Source organism: Myxocyprinus asiaticus, chromosome 35, assembly GCF_019703515.2.
Source record: "Myxocyprinus asiaticus isolate MX2 ecotype Aquarium Trade chromosome 35, UBuf_Myxa_2, whole genome shotgun sequence".
Classification (NCBI taxonomy): Eukaryota; Metazoa; Chordata; class Actinopteri; order Cypriniformes; family Catostomidae; genus Myxocyprinus; species Myxocyprinus asiaticus.
The window spans coordinates 3,415,843-3,434,016 of NC_059378.1; the positions used below are offsets into that span (position 1 = coordinate 3,415,843).

Sequence of the window (18,174 nt, forward strand, 5' to 3'; positions counted from 1 at the left end):
CAAATGTAAACCGAGGTAAACGGATTGCTTTGAAGTGAACGATCTAAACCACGCTTAGCTGGATGTGTTTACAGATCAAGTTCCATATATGGACAGGTTTCCAGTCTGACTATGGGTTCAGAGAAGAGGGTAGGTCCCACTTGGAAACAGCAACTAACTGGCAGTTAACATTTTTAAATGAAGTTGTTTCAAATCAGTGTAAGCTCACATTTAATCACAGTATGTTTTAGGAAAGTCTGGCATTCAAAGAAAATGGGTGAAATAGGTAAGAAAATAATGCTGGTCCCTTGGATGGGATTCTGGTGTGCTGGTGTCCCAACCAAGCTGTTTAGCTAAACCAAACCAGTAATACTTCCAACTAAGTTTTGCAGGTGAACATTATGGCTCTGCTGGTCCACCAGTTAGACCAGCACCAAACCATATTCAAGCTGGTTTAAACTGGTCTTTTTTTAACAGGAAAGGCAAGTTAGAAGAGTCTAAATGAAAAATTAGATATTGAGAACAAAAAGTGATCATAGATTCAATATCTGCTGTGACCTAGCTAGGTATTGAACATTTCGTATACAGTATGTGTATATACACAACATCTAATGTGACTTTTGCACAGTACTATATATGTACTGTATATATACACCGATCAGCCACAACATTAAAACCACATGCCTAATATTGTGTAGGTCCCCCTCATGCTGCAAAAACAGCACCAACCCCCATCTTACAATAGCATTCTGACATGATATTCTTCTCAATACAATTGTACAGAGTGGTTATCTGAGTTACTGTAGACTTTGTCTGTTCAAACCAGTCTGGCCATTCTCTGTTGACCTCTCTCATCAACAAGGCATTTCCATCGACAGAACTGCCCCTCACTGGATGTTTTTTGTTTTTGGCACCATTCGGAGTAAATTCTAGAGACTGCTGGGCATGAAAATCCCAGGAGATCAGAAAGAGCAGTTACAGAAATACTCAAACCAGCTCTTCTGGCGATTTGGCCCAAAAAAATTATTGCAATATTTTTTCATATCGTTCAATATTGATATTTATCATGATATATACTATACATTTCATATCATTAATGGGGGCAGAACTGCATTCCACATGTTTGTTAGACCTCAAGAATGAATTAAACATAACTTGATTGTGTACAAGTAAATTTCATAGGGTACGCTATCTTTAAAGTACACTCAGTTTAGGATTTCATCCTAAATAAGGTGTGTGGCCTCTTTTTGATTAAATTTAACCAATTTCATTATCTTCAGCTGATGTTTGACTCCACTGAACGAATTTCTTGTGACGTTTCTCTGTCCAAGCATCGCAAGCATAAGTTGATTGTAGAGACCATTGGCGCCAATGGCTTTTACGATCTACTTAGGCTTACGATGCTTTTGGGAAACGCAGCTCAGCTCAGTAGGTGGTGGTAATGCACCATAAACTGGATTGTCAACAGTTAATAAACATTACCAGAAGAAAACTTTAATGCCTGTGACAGTGCTATGGATCATGCAAAAACTTTGAACTAATAGTGCATAAATAAACTGCAATGGTGATATCAGAGTTGTTGTTGTGTTCAGTCGACAGCTGTTGTATTGCATTGTCAGTGCTGTCTTGTTCGGTACACAACGATATTAAATTAGCCGGATAGCTAGCTAATGGCTAGGGGCTACCGAGCCTGATTGGTTTCCATGACAGCATATACAATCATTCCTAACAGGCTGATTTCAGGTATGTGATTCAGTTAGGTAGTTGTGTGTATTACTTTGCCAAACTGCTGATTGCAAGACACTAAAATACGGTACAAATCTCTCACACACACACACACACAAACAAACACACAGACAGGGGTTGGGGGAGGGGGGGGGTGTTAGGAGGTGGCATATATAGTACAAAAACATTTATAAAAGTGTTAGGTTTAAATTGACGCAACCTCTGGTCAGCGTCGGTGATCCTAATGAGCTATGTAGCTACACTACCCAATGTTTGCTACAGCACAATATTAGCTAGCATTGTGTGTTAATTAATGAGACTAACCTTTAAGAATGTGTTCTTCCTGAAGTTTCTGCTTCTGAGGGCACAACCAAATGTGAGCACAAATGGCACAGCAGGTGCCATCCAGTTTAATGGGACTTTTATTACATTTAGGGGTTAACGCGGAAATACATCATCGAATTCTATGATAAGGGTCCGATCGATCATGACACAAGGGGAAATGTGAAGCAGATGCTATAAAACCATACAAATAAAACACAAATTCTTCCTTTAAGATATTAATAGTGAAGGTTAAAAGACTCTAGTCATTTTTGAAGCATTCACGAGTCTTTTGTGTCAAGTCTGAAGTCATTTTAGGTTGAGTCTGGAGTCGAGTCTGAAGTTTATTAAAATGCGACTCAAGTGAGGCTCGAGTCCAAGTCTCTAACTCGAGTCCCCTTCTCTGGTCTTTAGTAAGATGAAGCAACGTGACCTTTGTTTTCAGGACACGTGTCCTCATGCACTGTTGCAAGAGTTCTTGCCTCTGCCCAGAGCTGTTTAGATGATCACGTGACAGAGAACCTCAGGCAGTATGTGTCTATATGAGCACTCTGAAATGAAGACAAGTGTTTGCCATTGACGAGTTGAAGGAATGACAGAGTGGCCAAAACATTTGTTTTCAGATCTTCACTTCATTTTTTTTTTTTTTTTTAATAGTCCAAATCTATGTCCTGATTCTGTAAGAGAAGGAAAGATGCTCCAGGGTTCATTGTTATGTTTTTGGAGCATGTTTTTTTCCCGCCGTGGAAGAGAGAGAGCCCTTCTGTCGCCAGTTTCCACTGCCAGCTCAGAGGTGCCCAGACACAGCCCGTCAGTTGATTTCATGTGACTCGTTGCACAAGGCAAGAGTAGATGGAGTCAGCTGCGGTGCACCATTAAATCACTGCTCCCATCTCTGCTGGGATTATTAATCATATTAGGTTGCCCCTCTTGGCTTGTTGTTATCTCACGATCATCTATGACTAATCCGAATTATTGCCAGAGGTTTCCATGCGTGCTGAATGCTTGTTTGTGTTGTTCATGCTTTTCCTAAATTTTCATTAGCAGATCAGTCTGTTTTGATCAACCACTTGATTAATAGAATGAAGGTGAAGTTTGTCGTTTCTGCACTACTAGTCACCAAACTGTAAAAAAAAAAAAAAAAAAAATGGTAACACTTTCTATGAAGCCCATATTTATAACGCATTGTAAAGGCATTACAAATGCATTATACTGAATTCATAATGTCTCATAATACACCTTAGAATGACTTGTAACTTCTCATAAACAATTATAACTACAGTTATAATACATTATAAGACTTCCCCTATTCGTAGTTATACTTTAGAGTATAATGCATTATATAACACAAGCAACATCCAATTTTAACGCAGCAGAAGTTAATAAAGTTAATCATATTAGTGCTGTATAGTGTAAACAGTTAAAAGGCTTTATGACATTATCATATAAGTTGTCTTTGCTTTAAGTAAAGTTACAAAAGCAATATCTTCTTATAAACAGCCATAACATAAACTTGTAACATACAATACATCACAAGTCAAACTTATATAATGGAAGTCATTTATAACGTGAACATAATATTGTATTTTATTTGTGAATTATGAACATTTCAAGTGAAGAGTGTCAATAGCAGATATTTTATGATGATATCATACAATCCTATAAATAAAAATATAAATGCCATATTGAATAAACATAAAATGGTATTTAGTGAGAGCTGTACTGTAATTGCATTTGGGGCAAGTACCACATGCAAAAGCTTCCTTTTGGAGGGTGTGTCCAACATATTTGCACGTGTAGTTATTTGCACGATTTTTCTCAGTAAATCACCTGCAAAATGCTCACGACGCGCACAAGCAATTTCATAGATTGCACAAGAAAATTAGCCCCTGTTATTTGTGCTAATTAGTAAATCGTGGCCATAATGTGCTATCTGGCAAAAAACACGTTAGCTTTCATGGATCAGATTACATTATCGGAAATGATGTAGTATGTTGTCCAGCATCATGGAGCGCTAAACCAATCATATTAGGATTCAGATCGCTGCAACCAGAGGTGGAAGTCATCCAAATATGGGCAGAGAGGATCATTCCCTCTAATTACATATGACCACCAGGAGATGGCGCAGAGTACATGACACAGACTCAATGATGACTCAAATGGCACAGAATGGAACTGAATGAGATCTTGTTACTCATGCCTGCATGCTCTGGAGAGAGAGTATACCTTTAGTTAATGTTGTATAATTAGTTCTTATGTACAATTATTATGTTTTATTTGTTTGGAGAGGCTTTTGGATGCTTGGAGACGTTTTTGGACACTAGGATAAATTATTTATGTAATGCTATAATGTTTTTGGATTGCTTTGTCATATCAACACAAAATTGTACTCAGTTACAGGTAACATGATTAGGAACAAAACAACGTTTTTTGGAGTTATCTTATTTACACCCTCACAGCAAATTCACCAATGTTAAAATGTCAGTGTTCAAGCATTTCAGAGTAGAGTGTTGAGATTCTGGTGGTAGATTTTGTGAGATTAACATTATTTGGTGTTAGAAACTGGTATTGTGGGTGTAAAATCACAGAGTTACAGGTATCCAACACGTGCCAGTGATATTTTAAACATCCGGGCATTTGGGCAGTGATGCGTGACTGAGGAATTGTCCAGATGTCATTTTCCCTCGCATCGCAGAGAGCAGCAACTGGTGAGTAGAGCTACTTAAAAGTTTGCATTTCTTAAACATTTTATATCGAAATGTGTTAATCTCTGCATGTAAGTTTAATTATTTCAGATACGCCAACAAATTTACATTTAAACGAATTATTCGTCGACATCTAGAAGGCCTGAACTATCCGAAGATGTCCTTGACCATTACTTTCGGTCATAAAATAGTGTGTATTAAAGAGATTTTTAACGTCTGTGGGTATATTATTTAGCTGTTTTTCTCATTAAGTAGTTATTTGTTGTGTACGTCCGGGCATGTTACGCCAAAAAAATGTTCCCGCAGGAAAAATGAATTCCGCCTAGGTTGCACCACATATCTGTCTTAGTTTAGGCAAATTTGAGTGCACTGTAAGCAGCCGCACATTCTTAGAATCAGGTAAACACTACTATTTATTATTTAATATTGCCAACTGTCCAGTATTACCTGGCAAGTCTCGTATTTTGGCCGAAATGAATGCCCATTGTTCTCTGCCTTCACTGGATGCGAGCATTGTGTCAAAGCAGATAGATCCCATTATAATCAATGAAGCTGTGAGAGTAAACAGATGCCATGCTCCTTTTTGCACTACACGCCCTGTTTTCCTGCCAACAAAACGGTTTAGAAAGTTTGCTTCGATGCGTCCAATGTAGACAGCCTTAAGCCGTTTCGTCACGTCGTGTCAATGGACATGCGTGCCTGGTGTAGCTAGACAGTGTGTTAAAGCAGCTTCAAAAGCCCCAGCCGGCGAACGTCCTGTTTCCTAACACGCATGCAAACCTGTTCAATGTTGAAGGGAGACCCCTCTTTGTCGACCGTTGGCAACCCTTATGATTTGTATTATTTATTAAGTCACATGTATCTAACAGTTGCTAATTGAGACCATGATAATGGTGTTGTGTTCATCTTAAAAATAGAACTTAGAAACCAATTAATTAGAGGTTTGTTTTTATTTTTAGCCTTTAGGATGGCCACAAGGATTCCAGAGTAGAAAGTGATCCCATTGGTAAGTACGGATGAAATCCAATTAAAAGGGATAGTTCACCCAAAAAGGAAGATTCTCTCATCATTTACTCATCCTCATGCCATCCCAGATGTGCATGACTTTCTTTCTTCTGCAGAACACTAACAAAGATTTTAGAAGAATATTTCGGCTCTGTAGGTCCATACAATGCTAGTGAATGGTGACCAGAACTTTGAAGCTCCAAAAGCATATAAAGGCAGCATAAAAGTAATCAATACAACTCAAGTGGTTAAATCTATATCTTCTGAAGTGATGTGATAGGTGTGGGTGAGAAACAGATCAATATTTAAGTCCTTTTTTACTATAAATTCTTCTCCCTGCCCTGTAGGTGGCGATATGCACAAAGAATGCAAATCGCCAAAACACAGGAAGAATGTGAAAGTGGAGAATTACAGTAAAAAAAAGACTTTAATATTGATCAGTTTCTTACCAACACCTATCATTTCGCTTCTGAAGATATGGATTTAACCACTGGAGTCTTATGGATTGCTTTTATGCTGCATTTATGTGCATTTTGGAGCTTCAAAGTTTTGGTCACCATTCACTTGCATTGTATGGACCTACAAAGCTGAAATATTCTTCAAATAATCTTGATTTGTGTTCTGCAGAAGAAAGAAAGTCATACACATCTGGGATGGCATGAGGGTGAGTAAATGATGAGAGAGTATTTATGTTTGGGTTAACTATCCCTTAAAGAGATAATGTCATTGATCCACACCAGTGAAGATGAAACTGTCATGTTGAATACATTCTTGAAATACTGGTTTTAAGCTTAAGCATGAAGCATTTTTAGGAAAGTTAAATTTTTAGAAAGTTTCATATAATTTAATCAATTATTCACCATGGTATTTGATTCACAAACAATAGATGTAAGCATTCATTAAATAATTAATCTGACCAGATATTCATGGCAATGTTTGTAAATTGAATCCACTTAAAGGTGAATCCACTTTTTTTTTTTATACAGATAAAAAACATACTCAAGCATTCAGCCTCCTCTTTGCACCAGAAACAGCTGCCAAACTGCTTAAATAGAGGCCGACTGGGCCTGGGTAGCTCAGCGAGTAAAGACACTGACTACCACCCCTGGAGTCATGAGTTTGAATCCAGGGCATGCTGAGTGACTCCAGCCAGGTCTCCTAAGCAACCAAATTGGCCCGGTTGCTAGGGAGGGTAGAGTCACATGGGGTAACCTCCTTGTGGTCGCTATAATATGGTTCTCGCTCTCGGTGGGGGGCGTGGTGAGTTGTGCATGGATGTTGCGGAGAATAGCGTGAAGACTCCAACTGCGCTATGTCTCCACGGTAACGCGCTCAACAAGCCACGTGATAAGATGCGCGGATTGACGGTCTCAGACGCCGAGGCAACTGAGATTCGTCCTCCGCCACCTGGATTGAGGCGAGTCACTACACCACCACGAGAACTTAGAGCGCATTGGGAATTGGGCATTCCAAATTGGGGAGGAAAAAAAAAAGTGGCCGACTTTCTAATAAAGACAAAATCTTCAGACAAGCAGTGACTTCTCTTAGGAGTGCTTAAACGTTTGCTGAAGTTTGCCAGAAGCCAATACATCACCGAATCCTTGGATGAGTGTCCAGGTACACTGTTATTGACCAAATTTAAATGGATTGTTTAGTGAGTTGAATCACGCCCAATATTTAACACGTTACCCTTAAATATAGATCATAGAGTTGTTTTTCACAGGGTGATTTAAATACTTACTGAAATATGAAAAATAACACAGAGTTAAAACTGTATAAGATTATGTAACTCATTGTATGGGATTTAGTTTTTTCCTTTGTCTTGCAGGAGCCTAGAAGAGCACTTTGAGAATCATGAGGGACATCAGCAGCATTACCTTTGTCAGGGACCAGCAAGAAGACAATCAGCAGCTTTTATGTTGTGATGGACAAGAAACTGTTGAATATTACTGTTGGGACTGATTTTGATGATAAGATGCCATTGTTTGGTAAGACAAATGGCAAGATTAACTTTGTTTCACAAATGGAGACAACATTTGTAGAGCACTTTCATGCTTTTTATGTTTTTAAAACAAGAGCTCAACTTTTCAGTTCTGCCTGGTCCATTGCAGTACTAAAAGTCCTTTAAAATTAAGTTGTGTGGAACAAATCCACTTTTCTATGTTGTACCAGACATTTTCTTTGGACGAGTCAGTTATGTGTTACCTCATACAGTCATATACAGTATGTTTTGAGTGCTCTGTAAAAAATGTACTGCATGTAGAAGAAACAATAAATGCATTTTTTTCTTTCAGTTTTAGTTTTATGGAGTGGTTTGTGGAGTGGGGTTGGGTGTGGAGAGCAAATGTAAGCTATTACATGGAATACCTACCATTGTTGGCTTGACTTCGCTTGCGAAGATTTAGGAAGGGGGATGTCCATGTCAATTGCACGTGCGCTGGTGGCTGACAAGCCCAATACGTGACAGGCACGTCCGTCCACAGAAACTGCAGGGGGATGTCTGTGTTGTGGTGGGTGCTGCTGATGGTTCCCGGTTTTTTCTTCGCCATCTTTTTTCCTCCAAGCTGGCCCGTCTGTTTTGTTCAAAAGTGGCAGTGGCCTGGTGAACTGTACGTCGCCAGCTTTCACGGTCAGCAGCTTGTGATGCCCATTGGCGGTGATCAATGCCACAGGTGGTGAGGATCTTTTTCAAGGAGTCTTTATATCTCTTTTGTGGTGCCCCTCTATCACGGTAGCCAGTGGACAGCTCACCATACAGTGCGATCTTTGGCAGGCGATGATCCTCCATCCTGGAGATGTGCCCTGCCCAGCATAGCTGTATCTTCATGAGCATGACCTCAACACTGGTGATCCCTGCTTGTTTGAGGACTTCAGTGTTGGTGACAAAGTCACTCCAGTGGATGTTTAGGATGGTGCGGAGGCAGCACTGATGGAAACATTCAAGGAGGCGGAGGTGGCGGCTGTAGGTGACCCAGGATTCGGTGCAATATAATGGATACTGTAATGAATAATCAACACTATTTGAGTGAAAATTTTACATTTAAAATTGAGCACAAACTGCTACTATTCAGTGTTACTTTAACTCTGGTTCGGTGTTAAATTAGAAGCTCGAATCAACTCCAATTCAGTGTCCTTATACTCCAAAACTGGTGTTAACATTTTACACTCTAGGAGTTTGTCAATTAACACTGTTGCAGTGTTCTCAAAAAGTCAACACATTAGAAGGTGTTAATTTAACACTTGTCCGGTGGTTTGCATATAAACACTGGGAAAGTGTTGATTTGAACTCTGTGGCTGTTACATTTCTGATTTCAAATTTGCAGTGCTGAGATATACAGGTGCATCTCAATAAATTAGAATGTCGTGGAAAAGTTCATTTATTTCAGTAATTCAACTCAAATTGTGAAACTCGTGTATTAAATAAATTCAATGCACACAGACTGAAGTAGTTTAAGTCTTTGGTTCTTTTAACTGTGATGATTTTGGCTCACATTTAACAAAAACCCACCAATTCACTATCTCAAAAAATTAGAATATGGTGACACGCCAATCAGCTAATCAACTCAAAACACTTGCAAAGGTTTCCTGAGCCTTCAAAATGGTCTCTCAGTTTGGTTCACTAGGCTACACAATCATGGGGAAGACTGCTGATCTGACAGTTGTCCAGAAGACAATCATTGACACCCTTCACAAGGAGGGTAAGCCACAAACATTCATTGCCAAAGAAGCTGGCTGTTCACAGAGTGCTGTATCCAAGCATGTTAACAGAAAGTTGAGTGGAAGGAAAAAGTGTGGAAGAAAAAGATGCACAACCAACCGAGAGAACCGCAGCCTTATGATAATTGTCAAGCAAAATCGATTCAAGAATTTGGGTGAACTTCACAAGGAATGGACTGAGGCTGGGGTCAAGGCATCAAGAGCCACCACACACAGACATGTCAAGGAATTTGGCTACAGTTGTCGTATTCCTCTTGTTAAGCCACTCCTGAACCACAGACAACGTCAGAGGCGTCTTACCTGGGCTAAGGAGAAGAAGAACTGGACTGTTGCCCAGTGTTCCAAAGTCCTCTTTTCAGATGAGAGCAAGTTTTGTATTTCATTTGGAAACCAAGGTCCTAGAGTCTGGAGGAAGGGTGGAGAAGCTCATAGCCCAAGCTGCTTGAAGTCCAGTGTTAAGTTTCCACAGTCTGTGATGATTTGGGGTGCAATGTTATCTGCTGGTGTTGGTCCATTGTGTTTTTTGAAAACCAAAGTCACTGCACTCGTTTACCAAGAAATTTTGGAGCACTTCATGCTTCCTTCTTCTGACCAGCTTTTTAAAGATGCTGATTTCATTTTCCAGCAGGATTTGGCACCTGCCCACACTGCCAAAAGCACCAAAAGTTGGTTAAATGACCATGGTGTTGGTGTGCTTGACTGGCCAGCAAACTCACCAGACCTGAACCCCATAGAGAATCTATGGGGTACTGTCAAGAGGAAAATGAGAAACAAGAGACCAAAAAATGCAGATGAGCTGAAGGCCACTGTCAAAGAAACCTGGGCTTCCATACCACCTCAGCAGTGCCACAAACTGATCACCTCCATGCCACGCCAAATTGAGGCAGTAATTAAAGCAAAAGGAGCCCCTACCAAGTATTGAGTACATATACAGTAAATGAACATACTTTCCAGAAGGCCAACAATTCACTAAAAATGTTTTTTTTATTGGTCTTATGATGTATTCTAATTTTTTGAGATAGTGAATTGGTGGGTTTTTGTTAAATGTGAGCCAAAATCATCACAATTAAAAGAACCAAAGACTTAAACTACTTCAGTCTGTGTGCATTGAATTTATTTAATACACGAGTTTCACAATTTGAGTTGAATTACTGAAATAAATGAACTTTTCCACGACATTCTAATTTATTGAGATGCACCTGTATAATGTCAAATCAGAAAAATAAGGGGAAAAAACTTAGACTGAGAGTCTCATAATTTATCATAATCGATATCATAAATTGTTTTTTAACGTTTTCTTTTAAGTGATACCAAATATATCATTTGGTCATTTAAAAAAAAAAAAAAAATTTGTAGAGTTATAAGCCTTTAATTTTAGGCATGCCGCTGAAGCAGGACATTTTTTATAAAATACCTTCAGAGCTTAAAGGGTTAAATACTGTATGTCGCATCTTCAAGCCTTTGAGGAAGTAGCGGGTGGGTTTTGTAGCTTTACGTAATATTATTGGCATCGCATTAAAGTGTAAATTAAGACACCATTCTAGAATGTTCTTCCTCTTAAGAGAGGACATGACAATTTGATTAAACATGGAAAATGTGCTTTTTTTGGGTTGATGGCATGAATCAGTAGTTGGCCACCATCAGAACAACCCCCGGTGTCCCCTAAAGGCGAGTTTGTTCTTTTTAATCTAGCTGAATATCTTAGTATTACTTCTGCCTGTTTAGTTTAGTTTACTCATTCTTGATGGAAACTGTATATACTGAGTGATGGAGATTTTTAGAGGACAAAGAAAACAGTGTTTCTGTTTACAAAGTACCCTTACAAAAAGTACTGTGGCAGTGATGGTATTAGATGGTATGATATATAGGTAGTTGGTGCATAATGCGTCTATGGATTTTTTTAAAATCAGCATCAAGATTTTGATTGAAAGTGTACAGTATATAAATGTTTAAGGGAAGATGCATACAGTATTTTAGGTTGTGTAGCTGGTCACCATTTGACCACTTCACTTTTTTTTTTTTTTGGTAATCAACATTATGCCACAAATGCTGTCAGTTGAGCTTAACTTGTATTGAACCCGGAATATTCCTGTAAGTGGTACTAAAAAAAAATTATGATACTTTAAGCATCCTCATCAGACAAGTTCAGCATGAACTATAAATTCGCCTTGGAAAATCTCTGCTGAATTTCTTACTGAGAGTGATGAAGACTGTAAACGGTTATTTGGCACGTTGTTGTTGGGTGTAGAAAAAGCTCAGGGTCGGAGAATGTTTATTTCTGTTGTGTTATGGCTCAATTATTCTCTGTCAGAACAGCTTTCCCTTCTAAACAAAATGCTTCATGAAAGTTCCACACATTCTTTCAATAAAAGTAATGTACAGTTATGCTCAAAAGTTTGCATACCCTGGCAGAAATTGTGAAATTTTGGCATTGATTTTGAAAATATGACTGATCATGCAAAACAGTTATTTCTTTTATTTAAGGATAGTGATCATATGAAGCCATTTGTAATCACATAGTTGTTTGGCTCCTTTTTAAATCATAATGGTAACAGAAATCACCCAAATGGCTCTGATCAAAAATGTACATACCCTTGAATGTTTGGCCTTGTTACAGACACACAAGGTGACACACACAGATTTAAATGGCAATTAAAGGTTAATTTCCCACACCTGTGGCTTTTTAAATTGCAATTAGTGTCTGTGTATAAATAGTCAATGAGTTTGTTAGCTCTCACGTGGATGCACTGAGCAGGCTAGATACTGAGCCATGGGGAGCAGAAAAGAACTGTCAAAAGACCTGCGTAACAAGGTAATGGAACTTTATAAAGATGGAAAAGGATATAAAAAGATATCCAAAGCCTTGAAAATGCCAGTCAGTACTGTTCAATCACTTATTAAGAAGTGGAAAATTCGGGGAACTCTTGATACCAAGCCAAGGTCAGGTAGACCAAGAAAGATTTCAGCCTCAACCAGAAGAATTGTTTGGGATACAAAGAAAAACCCACAGGTAACCTCAGGAGAAATACAGGCTGCTCTGGAAAAAGACAGTGTGGTTGTTTCAAGGAGCACAATACGACAATACTGGAACAAAAATGAGCTGCATGGTCGTGTTGCCAGAAAGAAGCCTTTACTGTGCCAATGCCACAAAAAAGCACCTTGACACGCCTCACAGGTTCTGGCACACTGTAATTTGGAGTGACGAGACCAAAATAGAGCTTTATGGTCACAACCATAAGCGCTATGTTTGGAGAGGGGTCAACAAGGCCTATAGTGAAAAGAATACCATCCCCACTGTGAAGCATGGTGGTGGCTCACTGATGTTTTGGGGGGGTGTGAACTCTAAAGGCACGGGGAATCTTGTGAAAATTAATGGCAAGATGAATGCAGCATATTATCAGAAAATACTGGCAGACAATTTGCATTCTTCTGCACGAAAGCTGCGCATGGGACACTCTTGGACTTTCCAGCATGACAGTGACACTAAGCACAAGGACAAGTTAACCGTCCAGTGGTTACAGCAGAAAAAGGTGAAGGTTCTGGAGTGGCCATCACAGTCTCCTGACCTTAATATCATCGAGCCACTCTGGGGAGATCTCAAACGTGTGGTTCATGCAAGACAAGCAAAGACTTTGTATAACCTGGAGGCATTTTGCCAAGACGAATGGGCAGCTATACCACCTGCAAGAATTTGGAGCCTCATAGACAACTATTACAAAAGACTGCACGCTGTCATTGATGCTAAAGGGGGCAATACACAGTATTATGAACTAAGGGTATGCAGACTTTTGAACAGGGGTCATTTCGTTTTTTTCTTTGTTGTCATGTTTTGTTTTATGATTGTGCCATTCTGTTATAACCTACAGTTGAATATGAATCCCATAAGAAATAAAAGAAATGTGTTTTGCCTGCTCACTCATGTTTTCTTTAAAAATGGTACAGTATGCAAACTTTTGAGCACAACTGTATTTTGAAACTCCTTGATGCATTTTCCATGACTTTAACCTCACAGCAACAGAAGGGCAGACGGGATGATGAGAAATATCCTCCTGCAAATCATGGAAAAATAGATAACATTGACAGACTACCATGTTTATGCACATGTTAGAGAAGGAAATTGTCTAAAATTAAACATACATGGGAAGAAAGGAGAATTCAAATCCCCCATAACCTTTATAGCCTTAGAGACATGGATCTGCTCTCTGGTCCATTTACAGTGTGATATACAGTACTGCAGCTACACACAGCAAAACATACAGCACACTAAACAACAGCTAATCTGTCGACACCAATTACATTACATAAGGCCTCACCCTTGAATTACTTCACAATGTTATAATATTAGCTCATAAAAACCATTCTGCAATGAGGCATTCCCATATGAAAGACAAAAAATCACATAGACCTCTTTTAATAACTCAGTTGTTTCTCCTGGACAGCAATTAAATGGAGGAAAAAAGGGAGACTTTTTCAGCCTGATGTCATGAAAATTACATGACTGTGGCGACATTATTGCAAAATGACATTGCGCGGCAGTTCTGAGGTGAAATGTCACTGTGGTGGTAAAAGCAAGTTAATTGTACTCCCAAACAGATTTGTTTTTAAGGTTAATGCTCTGTCGAGTTTTAAATCAACAAAATGGACCTCCCTATGCTAAAACTTAACCTTGTGCGACCCTGCGTGCACATGCGTGGACATTTTGGCTTTGCAATACGCAGCGCATAATTGAAATTATTTTAAACCGACTGATCTCAGTTCAGAAGACTCTGGGTTGTCAGTAAAGGGTTGAACTGTCGAAGCACCAAGTCATGTGACAAAACAACATGGTGCTGTTCACAGCGGAGTTTGTCTTTGGGAGAGGCGGCAACAAAACTACATCTGGTAAGAAACCTAATTAAGTTTTACTTTGAAACCTGTTTGAGTCAAAAGCGTCTCTAGTTTCATCCGATATGCCATTTAAAAATTTCATCGATTTATCGTGAAACGCCATGCTGTTAAACACAATGTACACTAATGTGTACTTCAGCGCATAATTTCCTTAGAAATCCTATATTCACTGTGCATTATCACATTGAGAATCAATGGGTTCATCCAAAAGCTGTAAAATGTTGCTTTCAGAGGCTTTATATGGAGTTAGGATGAAAATAAGGTGCATTTCAAACTGTTCTGAGACCAGAGCAGACAGACAGCACACTGGAGGTTAAGTCATTCACTAAATAGGGAGCAAGGGAGCATCCTATAGCCAAACATGATAATATAACATGGTTGGCAGTGACTGGATGATGCTGGTCAGAATTAATTATGCTAATTTCTGATGTAATGTCTGTAACGTCTCAAAAACATGAATAATTAACACTCCTGGAAACATAATAAACAATTTGATTAAAAAAAAACAGATTTTTTTAGCTTTGTATTATTTAAAATTTCACAACTTAATCTCGCTGTCCACATATGTGGCCATCAATTTTCAGGAAAACTATTTGCTCTAGAATGTTTTTTTTTTATTATTTTTTTTTTGCATGTTTATTAGGTGCTACTAGTTACAAATAAAAAAGGGAAAACGTAAATAAGAAACGTTAAGCTCGGATCTCAGGAGGTTATACCCAATATGTACAACAAAGCTCAAACTGTGCTTTTTTTTGCTAAGATACTAAAGTCACAGAAAAAGTCAGAAATCTCAAACATTACTCATCCAATTCTTCCTGGACCCAATTTTCTGGGCTATGCTTCTTTTTTGTTTTGTTTAGTCTAGATTACTTTTATAGCTCTATGTCAACATTTGTCTCATATTTGTATATCTCTTTAGGACAAACATCTGATACATAAATGTAACACAACTAAACTCTCCGAACTACTGATAAACTGCATCCCCTAGAATTGTTGGCCTCTATTCAGATGTTTAACGGGTCATTGACAAATAAGGTTGTCCGAGGTGATAAAAATTAGAAATATTTTAAAAATCTGGTTTAAAAGACGTGTCAGGTTGGTAGACATGTAATCTTTGAGTTCATGTTTTTTTTTTATTTACAAGTTGTTTGGAAAACATTTAGAGCATTCTGTACAAACAAATTGATTTAATGACTTTAAAAGTGTCATGTGGTGCAACCATCAAGTAAAAAGTATTAAAATAGTTTCCTTACACCTTGAATACATCATTACTTCATCACTTCATCATTAATTTCCAAAAAGTTTTAAACATATGTTTCAATGTGAAAAATATTTTTTACAAATATCATGAATTTTTAAGTCAAGAATATCAAGAAGTTTTCTCATGGTTGCACCAAATGACCTGAACCAAATGTGTCTTCTCATTAAAATATGATAAAATAGTGATTTGTTTTTAAATCTTCACACACAGTCTTGTGGGTCTAAAGAGATCTTCTCTGTTTTATGATTTCTGTCACATGACGACAAAATTTCTACCTATATGTTGGTTGCACCACATGACATTTTTTACTTTAAGCCTCCCCCTCAGTAATAGAAAGCATGGTCATCATAGAAGAGGTGTATTCAAGTAAATGTTTTGTTTTAATTGCATTTTTGAATAATGTATTAGACGTGGACAAAAAAATGAGCGTTTAAAACACATTTTCTGCTAGCACTACTGAGCAGCCTCAGGGACCTGTTCTTGTCCCGTGGGGACCAGGAAGCAATCACGGTCATATAAACAACACTGAGTGATTCTGAGGTTGCATTTTCACTCTAAAATTAATTTTGGGTTGGGATTTTGGGTTCGGACATATGGTTATTAAAATATGGACTGCATAACATAAATTGCAACTAAAAATACAACTCGCTTTTGGTGCCACTCTGTGGACAGTTCACTGGGAAACTGGAGCTCACATGTGCCCATACGTTTAACAACACTTCCAGCTTCGGCCACTGGGGGCAGTGATTACAATTTCGGTAAGCACAGCTTGATTTCAGCAGCAGAAGTTTAGACTTTGTTGTCATTCTCTCTGTCAAGCTTCCTGCCTGAGACTTTTTTTTTTAAACGCTTAGGGGTGAGGGTGTGAGGTAGAGGGAAAATATGTGGCTTTAATTATCATCTCTCATTATTGTCACTGTCACTATCCTCGTCAAAGGCCTTGCTAGTTTGCTGTGGAGGAGCACAGATTGCATTTAAATAGCCCAAAATAATACCCTCTCAAGTGTATCCAGGAATAGGCCTTGTTTTCTGAAGTGCTGTTATTTCCATTACACTTCCTCTGCGTCTGTTCTGATCTGTGCTAGGCCAGTTTTGTGCATGGACTTTATCAACTCTACAGTGAGTATTTAAGGGGGAAATGAGTTTTTCCACTTAAATCCACTTTTTAACAAGTTGCTTAGCTCAGTTTTGGATGCAACATTTTCTATAATCTGGTGTTGTTTAGTAAAGCTATGCCACATGCAAAAGAGGCAAATACTGCAGTACAGGGCTGTGCAATATATCCGCAAAGATTTTGCTGGCAATGTGAGTTTAATTTGCTTTTATTTAGCCATTAAGTTTCCTAAAGACCGTGTCAATGGACTAGTTTTGCGATCCTTGTCTTGTGCAAGGTTGGTAAGTCAAGTCAAGTCATTTTTATTTGTGTAGCGCTTTTCACAACATACATCGTTTCAAAGCAGCTTAACAGGAAATCATGCTTTAACAAAAACAAAAACAAAAAATGATACTGTAATATCTATAAAGTCTTGGAGTCATCATTGTGGAGTCTGATTAAATATGACTGTAAAATGTGTATAGAAATGTAATAATTAAATAATAATTGTATTTATAACTCCAGTGAGCAAGCTGAAGGCGACTGTGGCAAGGAACACAAAACTCAATAAGATGTTGTTTAATGGAGAAAAATAACCTTGGGAGAAACCAGACTCACTGTGGGAGCCAGTTCCCCTCTGACTAAACAGCATGCCAGTATTATTTATGTGCAGAGCAAGTCATGGTTTTAAATGTGTAAATTAAGTAAGCGTCAAGGTCCAGTGTTTTAAAAATAAAAAAGAGAAAGATTTTTTATTAATGACTAATGTCTTTGAAGTTCATCCTGGATTTACTGCAGAAGTTCACATAGATGCATTGTCCTTTGTTAGTTGGCTGATGAAGAGTTTTGTTGGCAGTTTATTGATAGTCTATGTATTCCATTTCAAGAGTGTAGTCCGTCAATAGACAAAGGTGATGCAGGCAGAGATCAATGACAAGGTGCATCGCAGTTCAACCTGCAGGTCATTTCAGTGAGGTTCAGTGGAGTCCATCCCAAGTCCAAGGTTCAGGCAGTGACATATGAAGTATCTGATGTCTTACAGTTGGAGTTGGGATATGAATCCTGAGGTTGAGACATGGAAACAAATAGAATAATATTAGCATAGATGCCATTCAATTTTATGCAGAGTTATAGATCATGATGGATGTTTCTGGTTCCAGCAGACCTAACTATAGCAGCCTAATTGTGAGTTGAAGGATAAATTTAAGTAAAAGTATGGTTACTTTTAAAAAGTAATCCACTACAGATTACAGAATACTTGCTGTAAAATGTCATTTGTAACTTATTCCGTTAGATTACTCAAGGTCAGTAATGTATAATCGCGCCTGGTAACAGATGCATGTAAAGACAAGAAATAGCATTTTAGCTTAGCATAAAGCTAAATGTTCACATGACAATTTACACAAGATTAACTATTTCTGCTGCTCCAAACTTACTTCAAAACCCCACTGAGTGTTCACAACAACCTCCTTTTCTGATCG

At 38.3% G+C, this 18,174-nt stretch overlaps 1 protein-coding gene and 1 long non-coding RNA gene across 6 annotated transcripts in view; both read left to right on the forward strand.

Moving 5' to 3' along the window:
• Positions 1-18,174, forward strand: part of LOC127425793 (sodium/calcium exchanger 1-like) — an 80,884-nt gene that overhangs the window by 13,620 nt on the left and 49,090 nt on the right. The gene's annotated exons all lie outside the window — the stretch shown is intronic.
• LOC127425799 (uncharacterized) lies at positions 1,909-7,999 on the forward strand. Its single transcript, XR_007894698.1, has 3 exons — positions 1,909-5,736; positions 6,722-7,352; positions 7,564-7,999. It is a non-coding gene; the product is annotated as an uncharacterized LOC127425799 (long non-coding RNA).